The 16,409-nt window shown below is 35.3% G+C and overlaps 1 protein-coding gene across 1 annotated transcript in view; it reads right to left on the reverse strand.

Annotated features, from left to right (window-relative positions):
* The window catches only part of LOC136027328 (histone acetyltransferase KAT6A-like), a 179,556-nt gene extending 172,926 nt beyond the window's left edge, over positions 1 to 6,630 (reverse strand). The window contains exon 1 of the mRNA XM_065704462.1: positions 6,495 to 6,630. The gene's annotated coding sequence lies outside the window, so the exon portion shown is untranslated. The remainder of the gene's footprint in view (positions 1 to 6,494) is intronic.
* Positions 6,631 to 16,409: the final 9,779 nt, after the last annotated feature.

Raw genomic sequence — 16,409 nt, forward strand, 5'->3', positions numbered from 1 at the left:
CTAAATTTACTTGACTACTTACTTTCTACTATTTTTTTTTAATTCTATACCGCATTTTTCGGAGTTGCTTGTTCTTTCCTGCAGACAACTATCTGCAAATACTCTTGAAATTCTTTACAAGTTTGTATTTTTTCATCCGTAAGAATTGTATTTCTGTTTGCTTTTACGCTACAGTCCAGACAACAGGAAAGAATGCACCTTTTTCGTGAACAAACGCTTCCGGCTTTCAATTATCAGGCAAAAATATCATCTATTCATCAAGTTTACTAACTAAAAACGGATATTTAACAAAAGGAAAAATCTGGGTTCTTGACAATCTGGAATTAATTTTGAAATCGATAGTTGCATCAAAAGATTTAGCTTATTGTGCTGATTCCAAATATATATTATTCACTATGTTTAGTAATACCCATCAAACGCTACAAGCCTGAGAGAATTAACCATATTTTCAAAAAGTTGAAATACACCCCCTAATAGTCAAAGAATCTAATGGTAATCACGCCCTCAGATTCAGCGTATCAGAGGACTCTGATGTAGTGGTTCCAATCTCCTGTTTGTAAAAATATACAATTTTGTAGTTTTGCTAGAAGAAGGATCACAGATTGGTGTTTATTTGTTGTTGTTGCTTTTTCCACGGGTGATCGTATCAAACCAATGGTACTAGAATATTGCGAGAAGACTCGTTCAAACACAAATTAATAGTCTAGTGTCCTAGAGTAATGTGGGCACAATATATTATTATAATTTTTTGTACCAAGCCACTTCATATAGATGGAGTTGTTGTAGAAGCTTTGAAATGAGTGCTCTTTTCAAGAGTCAAAAGTGATTGATGATCAACCCAGCTTATTTAGTGCTCTGCAACGTTGCTTGACTGTACCTTAAATTGTACCTTACGACTTGCGCAAGAATTACTCTGATTGGCAAAAAACTACCGAAAGAAGTGAAAATGCTTACCATCATGCCGATCACACCTGTCAAGACGAACTCTCGTAGGAAGATGAGTCTTAAGCTTCAACAAGTAGTTTTTACTGTTTACATGTTCTTATGACTTCTGTGCTTTTACACTAGTTGATTCTGTGTGGATGCATTACAAGAATTTTTTTTTCGTTTTCATTGTACTTGATGTTAACTGACCACAAGAGGTATACAAATCGTTAAAAATTTAGTTTCTGCGATTCCAAGATGGACGTATTACGGGAATATTATACACAAAATATGGACATAATTTGGTTGAAAATGACACATTTTTGGATGCTCAAGGGACATATTCATTGACCAAAAATTGGCAACTCTGTTGGCTAATCTCATCTTCATAACACTTCTAAGTCAAAGGAATTGGATATGATGCTATTATCAAGCTAAACACGGAAAATGAAGAAAAACATGTCTAAAAAAACAGAAACTGTAAAAACAGTAAGAAAAAAAACGGAACCGAAACAAACCGGTAAAAAAAAAAACAGCTACCTATTTTTGTGTTTTCTCTTTTTTTTCAAAATAACAGAATAGAAAACGGTGAAAGAAACAGAAACAGAAACGGTGCCGACCCCCTACTTCACACAAACTGTTGAACGGCTAGCCCATACCTCTTCATAATCCACAAGACTCAGAACAAAGAGGCAGGGGAAATCGAGTTGTCGACAATTTCCATCACCTAATATATATATCTTTAATGAGATTTTAATCACAAACCCGTGGCCTGAGAAAAGGCCGCTGATATATCTTGTAGCGGCAATTATTCCCCCACACACAGATGCGTTCACCATACCGAACCTCTTGGTGTCAAGCGTGGAACAATTAGTGGCACGCTTGACTTTCGCCACATGGTGCGCACTACCTGGTGTACACCATTTTTTAACGGGTGACCTCATGGGAGGGATTGTGGAGAGAAACTTCGTTTTAGTCTGAATCGTCTACCAAATGAATTCCAAGGCCGAAAGACGGAAATTGAAAATTTTGGGCTAATGCACCAAGTATTTGAGTTTGTCCCAAATTCTTAGGGATAAATGACTGACAAATTTAACATTTTTTCGAAAAGAGATAGTTCTGGGAGTTTTTTTATTACTAAGAGTGATTGTACTGAAAATGTTCGTGGAAAACTGATAGACAGCTGAGTCAAATAAAAACGTTGAGTTTTAGCCCCCTTTTTAAGTAACAAAAGAGATTCTTCCCCAAAAAGTGCTTTCATCAGCCATTTAGTGCAACAAAACAACAAGTTTAGCCCAAATAAGGTCAAAACACTATCTACAATAAATCTTAGACAGCCAATTAGTTAAGAATTATCAAAATCCTTTAGCAAAAACCCCCTGTTCTGAAGGGCTTACTGTCATGTGATGGCTTATCTCATCCCCAAATATGCAGGCAAATTCATCCCATGGTTGCAATAGAAAATAAGCTGAACTCTTAATTTTTTATGTGTCAATTCATTCCAGACGCATTTAGGTACAGTATTCTATAGTTGTAAAACAAAGTTTAAAGAGACCAGGAGATCTTTTTTTAAGGAGGGGGCAAACGAAGCATGAGAATCGCGAGGAAATCTCCAGGGGGGGTTGAGATGAGATTCATTGGTTTAGGAGCATTATTGCGTACGTCTTCATCTTTAGTTAGCAGGTCTTTCAGGTCAGAAGTATCATCTGGACAAAGAAGAAAGTTCACATCTTGCGCCAATGAAATTGGGTGTGAAAGTAGTTTCTTCATAAACATAGAATACACATCATCTGATGTTTGCAACCAGGAAGCACAACCAGGAATTTTGTGTTTTCCAAGATTAATTTGGGGGTATTTCTCCTTTCCCTGTTTTTATACATTTTTTCATATCTTCTTGCTTTTAATAGGGAAGGGTCATTCCCCCTTCCCTGCTAGCATTCATTCTCAAAGTCTCAAAAAGTAAATTTTTATGCCAAACTTAACCCATATTTCTCAGGTTAATCTTAAGGAATTCCTTTAAGAAAATCTTAGGTAGATTTCCTTTCCAAGGAGAGTGGATAGTGTGTATTTCTATTTAAATGTATTTACTTAATGAAAAACCAGTCAGGTGGTAAAATAGAACAAATAACGAACGAAACGAAAACCAGGCACACAACGTGAACAACAAGACAAAAATAAACTCCAAAACAAACAAACAAAAATAATTTACTATAAAGGCCTAATTCATGACCAGATAATTTTTTACTATTTAAAAACCCAAGAGATAGCTAGTTAAGGGTCTGCACTTTTGTATACCCACCCCCTCCCCAAAGATTAAAATTTATCTGAGAACACCCAATCCCATTGAAAAACTAAGATGTCAAACTTCATCATAGGTATTCCATACTCCTCCCCTTTTAGAAATTTTTAAGGGAGCATATTTTTCAGGGATAATTAGCTTACTCCAAAATTGCAGTTGTTAAAAATGGAGAAAAGACTAAGTAAAACGTATTCGCTTTTACTCTAGTGCTATTTTAAGTAGCATAGGCTAACAAAAAAGATAAATTATCCATCAAAAAAGTTGAACAGCCATAATTAAATACCATTTTTCTGCTTTTCTTGCCATGAATGACCAATTTAACCTGAAACTAAGTTGCAATAGCATGCCCTAACATGAGAAATTTGCAAAAGAAAGAGATGAAAAATTGATCTATTTTCTATAACCCACCAAAAATCATCATAATTGTGTGTAATGCACGGTGGATTTGGTAAATTTTCCTATTAACCCACTAGACCAGGGCTTTTTAAACTATGGGTCGCGACCCCATTTGGGGTCGCGTAGCAAAATTATGGGGTCGCGAGTGATAAAAATACAATTTAACAAAAAATGTTTTTTAACTTGTAAAATTATTGTTATAAAGAAAAATAACAATCATCGTAGAGAAATGTATAGTAAAATCTTCTGGTTCGGAAAGACTGTTTATACCAGAATTTCTATTCCGATCATTATAATATCTTGTATAAATTTACTATGAATCAGAAGATGTTATAGAAATTTATAAAACATGTCGATTTATTTTTGTCAATCTCTTAAAACCAAAATAATCTTGATAAATATTATCAACAAAATTTCTGTGTTATTTTAAAGAAACCATATAAACATTTGGTGTTATTTTCATTTAGCCATTGTATGATTGTGAACGAAGTGCATGTTATTTCGAATTAGTCAGTTCTATCTTTTTCTATTCTATTCCGATCATTATAATATCTTGTATAAATTTACTATGAATCAGAAGATGTTATAGAAATTTATAAAACATGTCGATTTATTTTTGTCAATCTCTTAAAACCAAAATAATCTTGATAAATATTATCAACAAAATTTCTGTGTTATTTTAAAGAAACTATATAAACATTTGGTGTTATTTTCATTTAGCCATTGTATGATTGTGAACGAAGTGCATGTTATTTCGAATTAGTCAGTTCTATCTTTTTCTATTCTATTCCGATCATTATAATATCTTGTATAAATTTACTATGAGTCAGAAGATGTTACAGAAATTTATAAAAAATGTCGATTTATTTTTGTCAATCTCTTAAAACCGAAATAATCCTGATAAATATTATCAACAAAATTTCTGTGTTATTTTGAAGAAACTATATAAACATTTGGTGTTATTTTCATTTAGCCATTGTATGATTGTGAACGAAGTGCATGTTATTTCGAATTAGTCAGTTTAATCCTTTCGCGACCGACTGGGACCTTACAGTCCCGGCATATAAAATAGCACCAAATTTAGCCCTTAACAGTCGCTTATTTTCAAATCTCTGTAAGGATACGAATTCCAACTACACAACTTTGTTATTACATGCAGAAGTAAGTCAAAGGTTGTCAAAAAGTGGTTGTCAAGAGGTCAAAGTTTAAACAGATTATTGTTATTAAAGGACGAGACCGAAATATTTTTAACTGAACGAAAATGTGAATTTGCTGGGTTTTTTTTTCAAAATGACTTGTGGCTATCCAAGCTGTGTTATTTGTCAGATATTTTTGTAAAGTTAAACGATCTTAACTTGTCTCTTCAAGGAAAAAATTGCGATATTTTTATTTCAAACGACAAAATTGAAAGTTTTATTAAAAAGATCAGCATTTGGAAAAGTAGGATCGAAAAAAATTCGTTCGAAATATTTTCCAGTGTCGACAATTTTGTAATTGAGAAAATCCATCGTAAAACTTTTATTGCAAAAACTATTGTAGATCACTTAAAAGCGCTAGAAATACAGTTCCGGACATACTTTATATTAAATATTGATTTAAAAAAAATAGTTTGGATTCAAAAGCTGTTTTGGATTGGCTTAAGTGAGATAGATCATCAGTCACTTAAAGATCAAGAGGAATTTGCTGAGCTTTCGTGTGACTCAAACTTAAAACTATAATTCCAAAAAAAAGCCCTTGACTGAATTCTGGATCTGAACTAGAACTGAATTTCCCACAATCGCTGATATGGCGTTAAATGTACTTCTGCCATTCAACACCGCATATTTATGTGAAGTTACTTTCTCAGCTTTAACACACACTAAATACCAATATCGTTCAGCGATAAAAAATGTTGAAGTGATCTTCAAGCAGTTTCAAACATTACACCAAGATTTGATTTCTTATTCAATAAAAAATAGGCACCTCCATCTCATTAAATTTTTAACGTAAACTTTAATTTAATATTTACAACACAACTACTTGGATATATTCGAGAGAAATAAGACGGTCAGAATCCACTTTTGTTTTTGAAACTATAATAAAAACATTTCTATAACATTTTGTGCAAATTTCAATTTTAGATTTTTATATGTTTCAAAACGAATTCTAAATTTATATATTTTCATATGCATATGTATATTGTTACCTAATAAATATTTCATCAAAAAATATTAATTTATTTTTCTTTTATATTTGTTGGGGTCGCTAAGAAACTCGCAATCATAAATGGGGTCGGGAATTACAAAAGTTTAAGAAGCCCTGCACTAGGCTAATGAGATGGGTAAGAAAGAGACATACCTTTAGATAAGAATTGCTGCCTGAAACCAAATGTAGGCAAACATTCCTTTTCGTCAGAGATGAGCTTTGCCACCACAACACTCCACCACCTCCCCCATCTTTTTAACCAGCAAATATAGCCTATATCCTGAATTGTAGGCTATATACGCAATGAGTTTCCCATTATTATGACAAAATGTGAAATCAACTTGAAGACAAGAGTGATTTATGGAGAAATCAGTGCATATTTACATCCAGATTGGTTGGGGGGCAATCCCCCCCTATATTGTGGAGAAAAAATTATTAAATATTCCACATCCCTTGACTATCCGGATATGGACCCCTCTTGCCCCCAATAACAATGCAGAAAATTAGCCCCTTGTTTAAAACCCAGGGCACATATTTCCACACTGGGATTTAACTTTCAATTTCATATTTAAAAAAGCTTGGTTTTATTCAAAAGTAACAGATTTCTGTCTAGCCTATTTCTCAAGGCCCATCAATTTGGAAAGTGAGGATGGGCAAACAACATATCTCTTTGTTATGAAGAAATACATACCACAAGTATACACAAGCTCATAAATCCAGAAATTGTACTACTAGGATCTTCCCTATTGCTTAAACACCACAAGAAAAGTTTACTATTAAACAACTTCCTAGACAATGCATCTTCTCTACATCAAGAGAGAATTCATACTGACTGTCAGCGCTGCCAGGTAAACAGGCAGTAAATTTGTAATTAACTGACTAAAAATTTGTCAGAACAAAGAAAACAATATGCGAAAACATTTTAAAACAAATAACAACTAAGCAACAAGGGCCAATAGATGAGCGTGTATAAAATATCTGACAAACATAGGTACCATAGTAAGAAAGGTATATGTAAGATATAGTAAAATGTAATTAATCTATGACAATAAATAAGTAATGTATAAATAACAATAAACAATAAAGATATAGTAAAATGTAATTCATCTTTAACAATAAATAAAAGTTATTACTTTTGTTAATAATTATTGAATTATTGTAAAGTATATTGTTTAATTTTGGACTATTAGTTGAGTTACAAATAAACTTATGAACAGGCCCATATCAACTAGGCAGAGGCGCGATTTGAATGAAGCTAAAGAAAAACATGAGTTCAAGTTTCGTATTTGTTAACACCAGTTAAACTTATTAGAGTTCAAGAGGTGTCCTATAACAGGCCAAACCAGTTCATTTGAAATTTGTGGAGTGAGCAATGCAATTCAACCAAGTATGCAACAACCCAAAAATATATCACCTTTATTGACGACTATTCCTGTGGGAAAATTGAGGACTTACAGTGAATACACACATAGGTGCCCATAAGGGAGGCAAAGGGCGCTATCCCCCTAGCTGAAAGATGCTGCCTTATATTTTGTGTATCCCAGTAATGGGTTAAATTGCATGGTGACGCAGAACACCATCGTGGGAGGATCCTCTCCCTCCCACGTTGTAGGAAAACAGCTGCGGCAAGGCGTCAGATGAAGATCTATGAAAAACGTCAAATGAACTCGACCCTTCTGGGGTACCTGCAAGACTGGGGACCTTGCGATCAACTATATATCCACTTGAGGATTGGAACGCCTCGATGAAATTATAGCTTTGTAACCGGCACAGGCTTCGCGCAATACTTTGACTAATGGGTATTTTTTCTGGGCTTAGTCTGTTTTGGTGGGCTTTTTTTAGATAAAAACAGCTCTTCCTATCCAATTTATTTACTATGGGTTGTTCTGCATTGGTATCCGAGACCATTCCTTTTCCTGGGGCCAAAATAATTTCAATGATTTAAAGAGCATGAAAATTGAAACTTGGAATTTTCCGATGTAAAAAAAATAACTATAAAATAATTTCAATGATTTAAAGAGCATGAAAATTGAAACTTGGAATGTTCCGACGTAAAAAAGTAACTATCGCATCAACATTTTGACTAACGAATTAAGATTATTCGAGCTGAACCTATTAGAAGTTTTAAAAACTCATTTCCCAGGGGTAGGAAGCATGGCAATAGGTTATACAGAGTTTGTTTCCTCAGACAGGAAGGATGGGGTACATGGACAGAGATTAGGGCTCATGATGAATTTGGAAGCTGCTAAGTCTTGTTTGGGCTCGGAAGGTATTAATAATAGAATATACTAAAAAGTTCGGGGTTTCAGTTATAGTTGTATACGCCCTTATATAACCGACTGACGGAAATATTAGTGACTTAGAAGAAATTTACTTATAGTTACAGGAGCAAATAGACAGGGCCCCAGGTAGAAATATGGTGTTTTATTAGGAAATTTTAGCGTCCCAGAAAAAGGGATAGATTGTATCCTAATATAGGCAAATTTGGTGTAGGAAAAGAAAATAGTAATGGCTACAGCCTATTGCAATTTGTAGTTATAACGATCTAATTATAACCAGTATATTCTTTGGTCATAAAATGGCCCATAAGTTATAATGGTATTCACATGATGGTAATACAATAAATCTGATTGATTTTGTTATTGTAAACGAAAGACTGGTATGATTAATATCAGGTACCATAGGAGTGCTGTTATTGATGTTAAAAGTTAAGACCACCATCTGGTAGAGTCTACGGTAAATTTAAAACTGAAATTTGGGAAGGGTAACTGCCTCTCGGGAATTAATGATGTTTGTAGACCCCAGGATAAGAATTTGAGAGAAACTTTCCAGGAACAATTGAATTCTAAACTGGATAGTTTAAAATTTAACAACGTGGAAGATGAATGGTATAATTTTAGGAAAATAATTTGTAAAGTTGCTTATTTTGTCTTAGGGAAGGAAGATAGGACTACAGCTAGGAATATTAGTGAAAACGCTTTATCTTTAATAGAGAGGAGAAAGGGCTTGTATAAAGATTATTTGTGTGATAGATCATATGAAAACAAACGGAATGTAAAGGAAGTGGAGAAAGCATTAAAATATGTACTAAGGGGTATGAAATAGAGGCCATGGATAAAGTTGCCGAGAATCTGGAAGATGTAGTTAGACAGCATGCACTGACATGTTAATAAATTTAGAGGGATTGGTCAATCGGGACTTAGACACCCAGTTAAAGATAGGAACGGGGCCCCAGTTAGGACTAAGGAAAGAGTTAAAGAGAGATGGACAGAACATTTTGAGAATGTGCTAAGCAGAGTTGCACGAAAAGGTAAAGAGTAAAATGAAAAAGCTTGTGATACCTTGGATGTGAAGGTGATTTGTTTCGTGAGGAAGAATTCGAGATAGTAATCAAAGGATTGCAAAATAATAAGACTCCAGGTGCTGATAGTGTGGTAAATGATTTCTTAAATATTGTGAATCTAAGGTTAGAAAGAAGATACTGAAGATTACGAATATGACTTTTGGAAAAAGGGAAGTACCTACCGATTTTAGGAAAACCTGAATTAAACCACTGCATAAGAAAGATGATAAGAGTGAGTGTTATAATTATCGAGGCATTAGTTTAGTATCTCTAGGTAGCAGATTACTCAGCAATACAATGTTTTTTAGACTGAAAGGTACTGTGGACAAAGTTTTAAGAGTAGAACAGTGCGGTTTTAAATAAAGTAGAGGATGTGTCGACTAAATTTTTGTGGTCGACTAAGTCATCTAAAAGTCCCTTAAAGTCCCAAGTCTCTAAGTCATCAAACACTTTTGGTCCTCAGTTTTATAGGTTATGAGCAAAAGTGTTCGATTCCGTAGATAAAAGAGCTTTAGCGAACGTCTTATCATCGTATGGTATACCAAACAAATGCATTAGGGTGATTAGTGCTAAATACGAGAATAACACGGCTGCGGTTAAAGAATGAGATAAGAAATGAGGTTAGCAGATGGTTTCACATTAAATCAGGAGTTTTGTGTTCTATCCCCTTTTATACGGATCATTTTGAAGGAATTTGTCTTAAGGAGGAGAGGAAAGACAAAGGAAGACTACAGAGTCAAAAGGGGAGGAAAAGCTCTCCTGGACTTAAATTATGCGGATTATTTAAGCATCATAGGTGAAAATGTGAGCAAAATGAATACATTTTTAAAGGTTTTACAAGTTCAGGGTGTTAGAATAGGTTTGAAAATCATTGTTGAGAAGACTAAGTCAAGTGATTAAGTGATAAATTAATCAAGTAAACAAGACATGGTAGGAGGTAAACCATAGCTTAAAGGAATTAAGGTTTATACCGTCACTACCTTAAGAGTTTGACTTAATACTATTTACAATTTCTTTCAACTCCTGTATATTCGTTTTTTCGGTCATTATTATTAGTCCCAGGCCCCTATCATCAGCGAAAGCTTCATCACTTGTTCCTTGACTCAGTGGCTGGCCTAACTTTTGAACTACTTCACCAATCATCGAGAAGTAGGCACCGGATTGATTCACAAAGTTCTGTGTTTGCCTACGTAGACTCTTCCATCCACAATTAGTGAAGTTGGCGTATTCTTCTGTTTGTCACTACCTAAAACTTCTCTCAAAACCTTCCATGTTCCATTCGAGTCCCCTTTTGTTGCTTCAAGTTTTGATTCATAATAGCTATTATCACAAGCTCTTCGTAAAGTATTCACTTGATTTCTTACTTTTTTGAACTCTTCAAAAATATCAGCAATTTGGCAACCTAAAAACGACTGATACAGTAAATTCCCCTTCTTAATCATCTCAATAAGTTCTGGTGCGACCCAAGGTTTTCTTGATGATTCCTTTTTATTCCTCAACACTTTTAGGGGACATGTTTTATCATATATGAGCTGGAGAATATTCATAAAAATATCAAATGCATGTGAAACATCGTCTGTCTCATCAAAACTGGTTTCCATGACACCTTAGTAAGTTCCTCAGCAAGGTTTTTAACATTCTGCTTCTTTAATTGACACATTTGCTTTTTTTCTACCCTTTTTCTCCTTGGCATTTGCAAGTGGCACAGAACCTATAACTGGGAAATGATCCGAGCATGGGAACACCAGAACATCAGCAGCACTAGATTTCAGGTACTTCGAACTAACAAAATTGTTATCTATTATAGTTGCTGAATGACTAATGATACGTGTTGGGACCACAAGTCCCCAACAAGGGGGAATAAATCATTTGAAACCATCAAATTTAAATTAATAGCATGTAAATCATACAAATCAAAATTATAATCTCCCATACAATTAAAATCCAACTGACTAAATGCCGCAGCTCTCATTGTCCACCTGAAAGGACTTTCCAACGGCATCTCTGAAATCTCACTAATTTTACCTCAAGATGGTACCCTAGCTTTTGTTCAGCCTTGGACATAGATAAGAAGTATTGCCATAAGTATTTCACATATTGACAAGAAGTATTACATTCTTCTTGTCTGTGGCCTGGGCTAGTAAACCCCGTCAGTCTCAAAGGGTTAGAATATTTTGCGTGACTGCGTAGTTTAAATTTCATATGATATCTTTTTCAATCCTGTCTAATAGCCGCAACTCCCTTTTGACTAGTCCGTGCCTCCCTAGGGAGGCGCACCTTCCAGTTTAGAAAACGCTGGTTTATAGGAAGCATTGGCTATTTGAGCGGTAATACCTTGCGGCAACCACTATTGTGATGCATAATCGTTATACAATGATCAAAAGGGCCAGACTCTCGGCCAAGAGTGCCACCACCTGGGTAACCACTAACATCTTTAGCTATCTTAAATATAAAACTTAAATATCTGAAATATTAAAACTAATATAGCTTTAGCTTTAAATATAAAGGCGTGTGAAAACGATAGATGTATATGAAAACCAGCCAAATACCGTGTGAATCATTAATCAGTTCACTCTGGGGACAGAATATCCCTCTGGATATCCCCCCCTGGGATAGTCGAATGAAGAGCACTCTTTGATGCCAACTGAAGACGAAATTTGAATACGCCGCTCAATGAATGAGGTATACAGAAAGTAATCGTAGGTTCTCATGAAAAGTTAAAACCGCGAATATGGTTACTGGACATATGTTTGGGTAAAATATGAAGTGATCGGAAGAGAGGATCCCCCAAGAACTGCAGATCAGAGAGGCAAAATCGTGGTTTCAGGGTCACAGCTGGCCAACCAGCTGTCCGATGAGTGAATCGTCCATCATTCATGACTACGAAAGGGGCTCCCCACCAAAAAAGAGACCAAATCTCCTTTATAATGGATAGGAGTAAATCAGATTCCTTGCAAAGCTTTCCAATCAAAACCCAAAATTCAATATAGCCCAATCTTTCCTTAGCCTATTGTAGTCTATTCAATTTTATTTTATGATTATTTGTAGTTTTTCTTAATAGGTCATGGAAATTTTCCTCCCTCGTATGCTTTTTCGTCTCATTGCAGTTTTTGTAATTTTCCCACTGGGTCTTGGACCTCTTTGTCCCCCCTGAGCTCTTTTTTCTTCTCTTGATTTTGTAATTCTCCTAATTTTCTATTGTTCAGCACTGCAGGCTGAGTCCATAAATACTTTTTTTTTTGTATTCCTTTTTTTCTTTTTCACTTTTCTCAGCTCTGTTGATCCTACAAAATAAATGATCATTAAATCTGAATTGGAATCCAGAGTCCACCATCTTTGACTGCATCTCTTTATTGTATTTGCGTTTAATATTCCTTTTCTCCCTTTTTTTTTCTTTTGCCGTAGTATTAAACAAATCTTCGTCAAATGGGAGTTGAATTTCCACATTTGGTTTTTCATATTCTACCGAAATTTCTCGGACCTAACGTTGAAAAGCGCGTACAATAAATTTATTCTAGTTTTTCTCTAGCACAGTGAGTGGTTTCGCCTTGGCATGTACTTGTTGATGTCTTATTTTCCGTAAAAGTGTTCTGAAGTTTTTTGTTTTCTTAAAATATTCCCGAAAAATCAATTTCACGTGCCTTATTTTCGATATGATGTGGTCAAGCCACTTCTGCATCTTTCACCGTTAAACAAGTCTTATTTAAGGATAGGGTATTTCGAATATCCCCAAAGTCTCCTCTTACAAGAATATCTACTGCAAGAGTAGCTATTAAGCCTACTTTTATCGTTTTACTCTGGACTGTACAATCCTTCTTTGCAATTTCTATTCTCACCCAAGCAGGGTTGCCAACAGCGGTACAATTGTACCGTTTTGGTACATTTCACCTCTATAGGTACATTCTGGTACAATCACAAATTTCCTGGTACATTTTATACAATGTGGTATAATATGGTACAATAAGATTTGACTGGGTGTCAGGACGCAGGGAGCGGAGGGAATTGTAGTTTTTATTTGTCTTCTCTTCTAGAGTTTTAAGTTTTCCTTTATACATTTATTTAAGTGCCTGTTGTTGGCCTCTTGCGGTCATAATATAGTGTGAAACAGCAATGCCATCTGTGCGGTAAGTACGAACTAGGTGAGCAGCTATTTGGAGGAGTGACACTAAAATGGTCCTTGCAGGGGAAAGAAGGTTTTCCAGATATCTTTGAAAGAATATATCGGATACTTTTTTCTCTTTATTGTAATGTAATTTTCCGATCGTCCACGTGTTGTACGTAGCAACAAATTTTTTTTTCGTCTTGGTCGTAGCGCAACACGCAAAAAAAAAGATATGGTACAATTTTTTGATCAGTGGTACTTTTTTAGGGCGTTTTGCAGTACTTTTTCTTCCGAAGCATTGGCAACATTGCACCCAAGCAGACGGGCATTAGCCTGTCTCCATAATAACATATGGTTGTAATCGTATCATTATGGTTTATTTCTGTCTTTTTAATAAGGTCAGTTCGTACAGAAGTTTGCTCACTACTCGAGTCAATTGTCATGTTGATCGATTTTCCTTTTAGTTTTCTTTGTGTTTTATTTGATTTCACAAACTCGTCGATATTTCCTTTACCATGAGTTATAGCCCAACTTGTTTTTTTATGCGTTGCTTTCTCATCTCTATTAAGGCGATCCTTAAAAAAAGGGTCCGAGGAATCACGTTTTACCGGATTATTAGCACTCGGAGCTTGAATATTATGTACTTTGCTTTTTAGAGAGGGTAGCTTAGCCTCCAATTCTGTTTCGTTGGCCGGCCCATCCTCCCCCCTTGTCAACGAAGCTCTATTTTTTCCGTTTTAGCATTTAATGTCTGATAAACGTTTAATAGTCTCTCACTCATTGACATTCCTTAACGGGTTTCGCAAGGTTTTTTAAGGGTTTTCATACGAGCCTGATGATATATTTCATTGGCTTGACTATCTTTTTCAATTCTATCCATACCAGCCTGATGATATATTTCATAGGCTCGCCCGACCCACCAATTTAATAGGTTCTTAATCCCCCGCCCAATTTAATAATTTACTTATTAATAAATGTCTAATGAACTAAACCATATTTATTCCTAACTTCTATCAGAGGCGACCTTTTTAGGTTCTATCGAACAGGTCTATGGTCAAGCCATAGTATCAATAAAAGTATATTATTTTATTTCTTGAATAACTAGCGCAGAAAAGTGATACTCAACATTTTTCAATATGAAATAAATATATCCAGTAGCATCCAATGTGAGGCCAAAATATATATTGACAGGTTCAATGAAATTTCCTTCTTGCAAACGACTGTACATCTAGCTACGCCCGGAGCTATTTATTGCGCTAGCTATATTAGTTTTAATATTTCAGATATTTAAGTTTTATATTTAAGATAGCTAAAGATGTTAGTGGTTACCCAGGTGGTGGCACTCTTGGCCGAGAGTCTGGCCCTTTTGATCATTGTTTAACGATTATGCATCACAATAGTGGTTGCCGCAAGGTATTACCGCTCAAATAGCCAATGCTTCCTGTAAACCAGCGTTTTCTAAACTGGAAGGTGCGCCTCCCTAGGGAGGCACGGACTAGTCAAAAGGGAGTTGCGGCTATTAGACAGGATTGAAAAAGATATCATATGAAATTTAAACAACGCAGTCACGCAAAATATTCTAACCCTTTGAGACTGACGGGGTTTACAAGCCCAGGCCACAGACAAGAAGAATGTAATACTTCTTGTCAATATGTGAAATACTTATGGCAATACTTCTTATCTATGTCCAAGGCTGAACAAAAGCTAGGGTACCATCTTGAGGTAAAATTAGTGAGATTTCAGAGATGCCTTTGTAAAGTCCTTTCAGGGGGACAATGAGAGCTGCGGCATTTAGTCAGTTGGATTTTAATTGTATGGGAGATTATAATTTTGATTTGTATGATTTACATGCTATTAATTTAAATTGGTTTCAAATGATTTATGTCCCCTTGTTGGGGACTTGTGGTCCCGACACGTATCTTTAGTCATTCAGCAACTATAATAGATAACAATTTTGTTAGTTCGAAGTACCTGAAATCTAGTGCTGCTGATGTTCTGGTGTTCCCATGCTCGGATCATTTCCCAGTTATAGGTTCTGTGCCACTTGCAAATGCCAAGGAGAAAAAGGTAGAAAAAAAGCAAATGTGTCAACTAAAGAAGCAGAATGTTAAAAAAAAAACAGGAGAAAAAGGAGAAAAAGCCAAGGAGAAAAAGGTAGAAAAAAAAGCAAATGTGTCAATTAAAGAAGCAGAATGTTAAAAAAAAAAACAGGACAAAAAGGAGAAAAAGCCAAGGAGAAAAAGGTAGAAAAAAAGCAAATGTGTCAATTAAAGAAGCAGAATGTTAAAAAAAAACAGGAGAAAAAGGAGAAAAAGCCAAGGAGAAAAAGGTAGAAAAAAAAACAAATGTGTCAATTAAAGAAGCAGAATGTTAAAAAACCTTGCTGAGGAACTTAGTAAGGTGTCATGGAAACCAGTTTTGGTGAGACAGACGATTCTTCACATGCATTTGATATTTTTATGGATTTTTCATATTGCCACAAGGTTCCGACAGAATTTGATAGACAAAGTTTGTTATTTCACGGAAACTATGGACCTCTGGTCAAATAGATGGGTGCAGTAATAGATTTTGGAAAGTGGCAGATAATTCAGACTTTACCGGTAAACGCGTGGCACCTGGTTCAAAAAGGAATCATAAATGGATTTTTAGAAGCACACGTGAAAGCATAAAGTGTCCTCACGGTCTTTCAAACATCCTCGCTGCCCTTTCCAAGCCTTTTTTTTTTTTAGAAAGACAGGTTTTCCGTATTACAAAGTTGGTCCACAGCCCTACCAATATCCCAGCACCCCTAGCTCTTGCAATTTTCCAGCAAAAAGCTCTGTATGTTACATCTTGTGTGAAATAAGATAGCACAAAGATATTTATTTGTTTACGATTCGAGAATCAAAGTGCATAAAAGGCCTTTCAATTTTCTCTTTTTCTATTATCAACATTTAAGAGCAAAAGTAGGCATCTCGTACTTTTTTTTTACTGGGATGTTTCGGCATGAAACTGCCTTCTTTGAGGCATCTCTCTCCCTAACTACATACAACACAATGAGAGAACCCTATTGCAGGAGTTCAAGTGCCTTTCTAAGTTTAGTAATTTGTTCATTGCATATAGATAGTATTTGTTATTGGGAAATATACGAACATTTTTTGCGGTGGAGTTTCCTGCAGGGA

Source organism: Artemia franciscana, chromosome 5 (assembly GCF_032884065.1).
Source record: "Artemia franciscana chromosome 5, ASM3288406v1, whole genome shotgun sequence".
In the NCBI taxonomy this organism is placed as follows: domain Eukaryota; kingdom Metazoa; phylum Arthropoda; class Branchiopoda; order Anostraca; family Artemiidae; genus Artemia; species Artemia franciscana.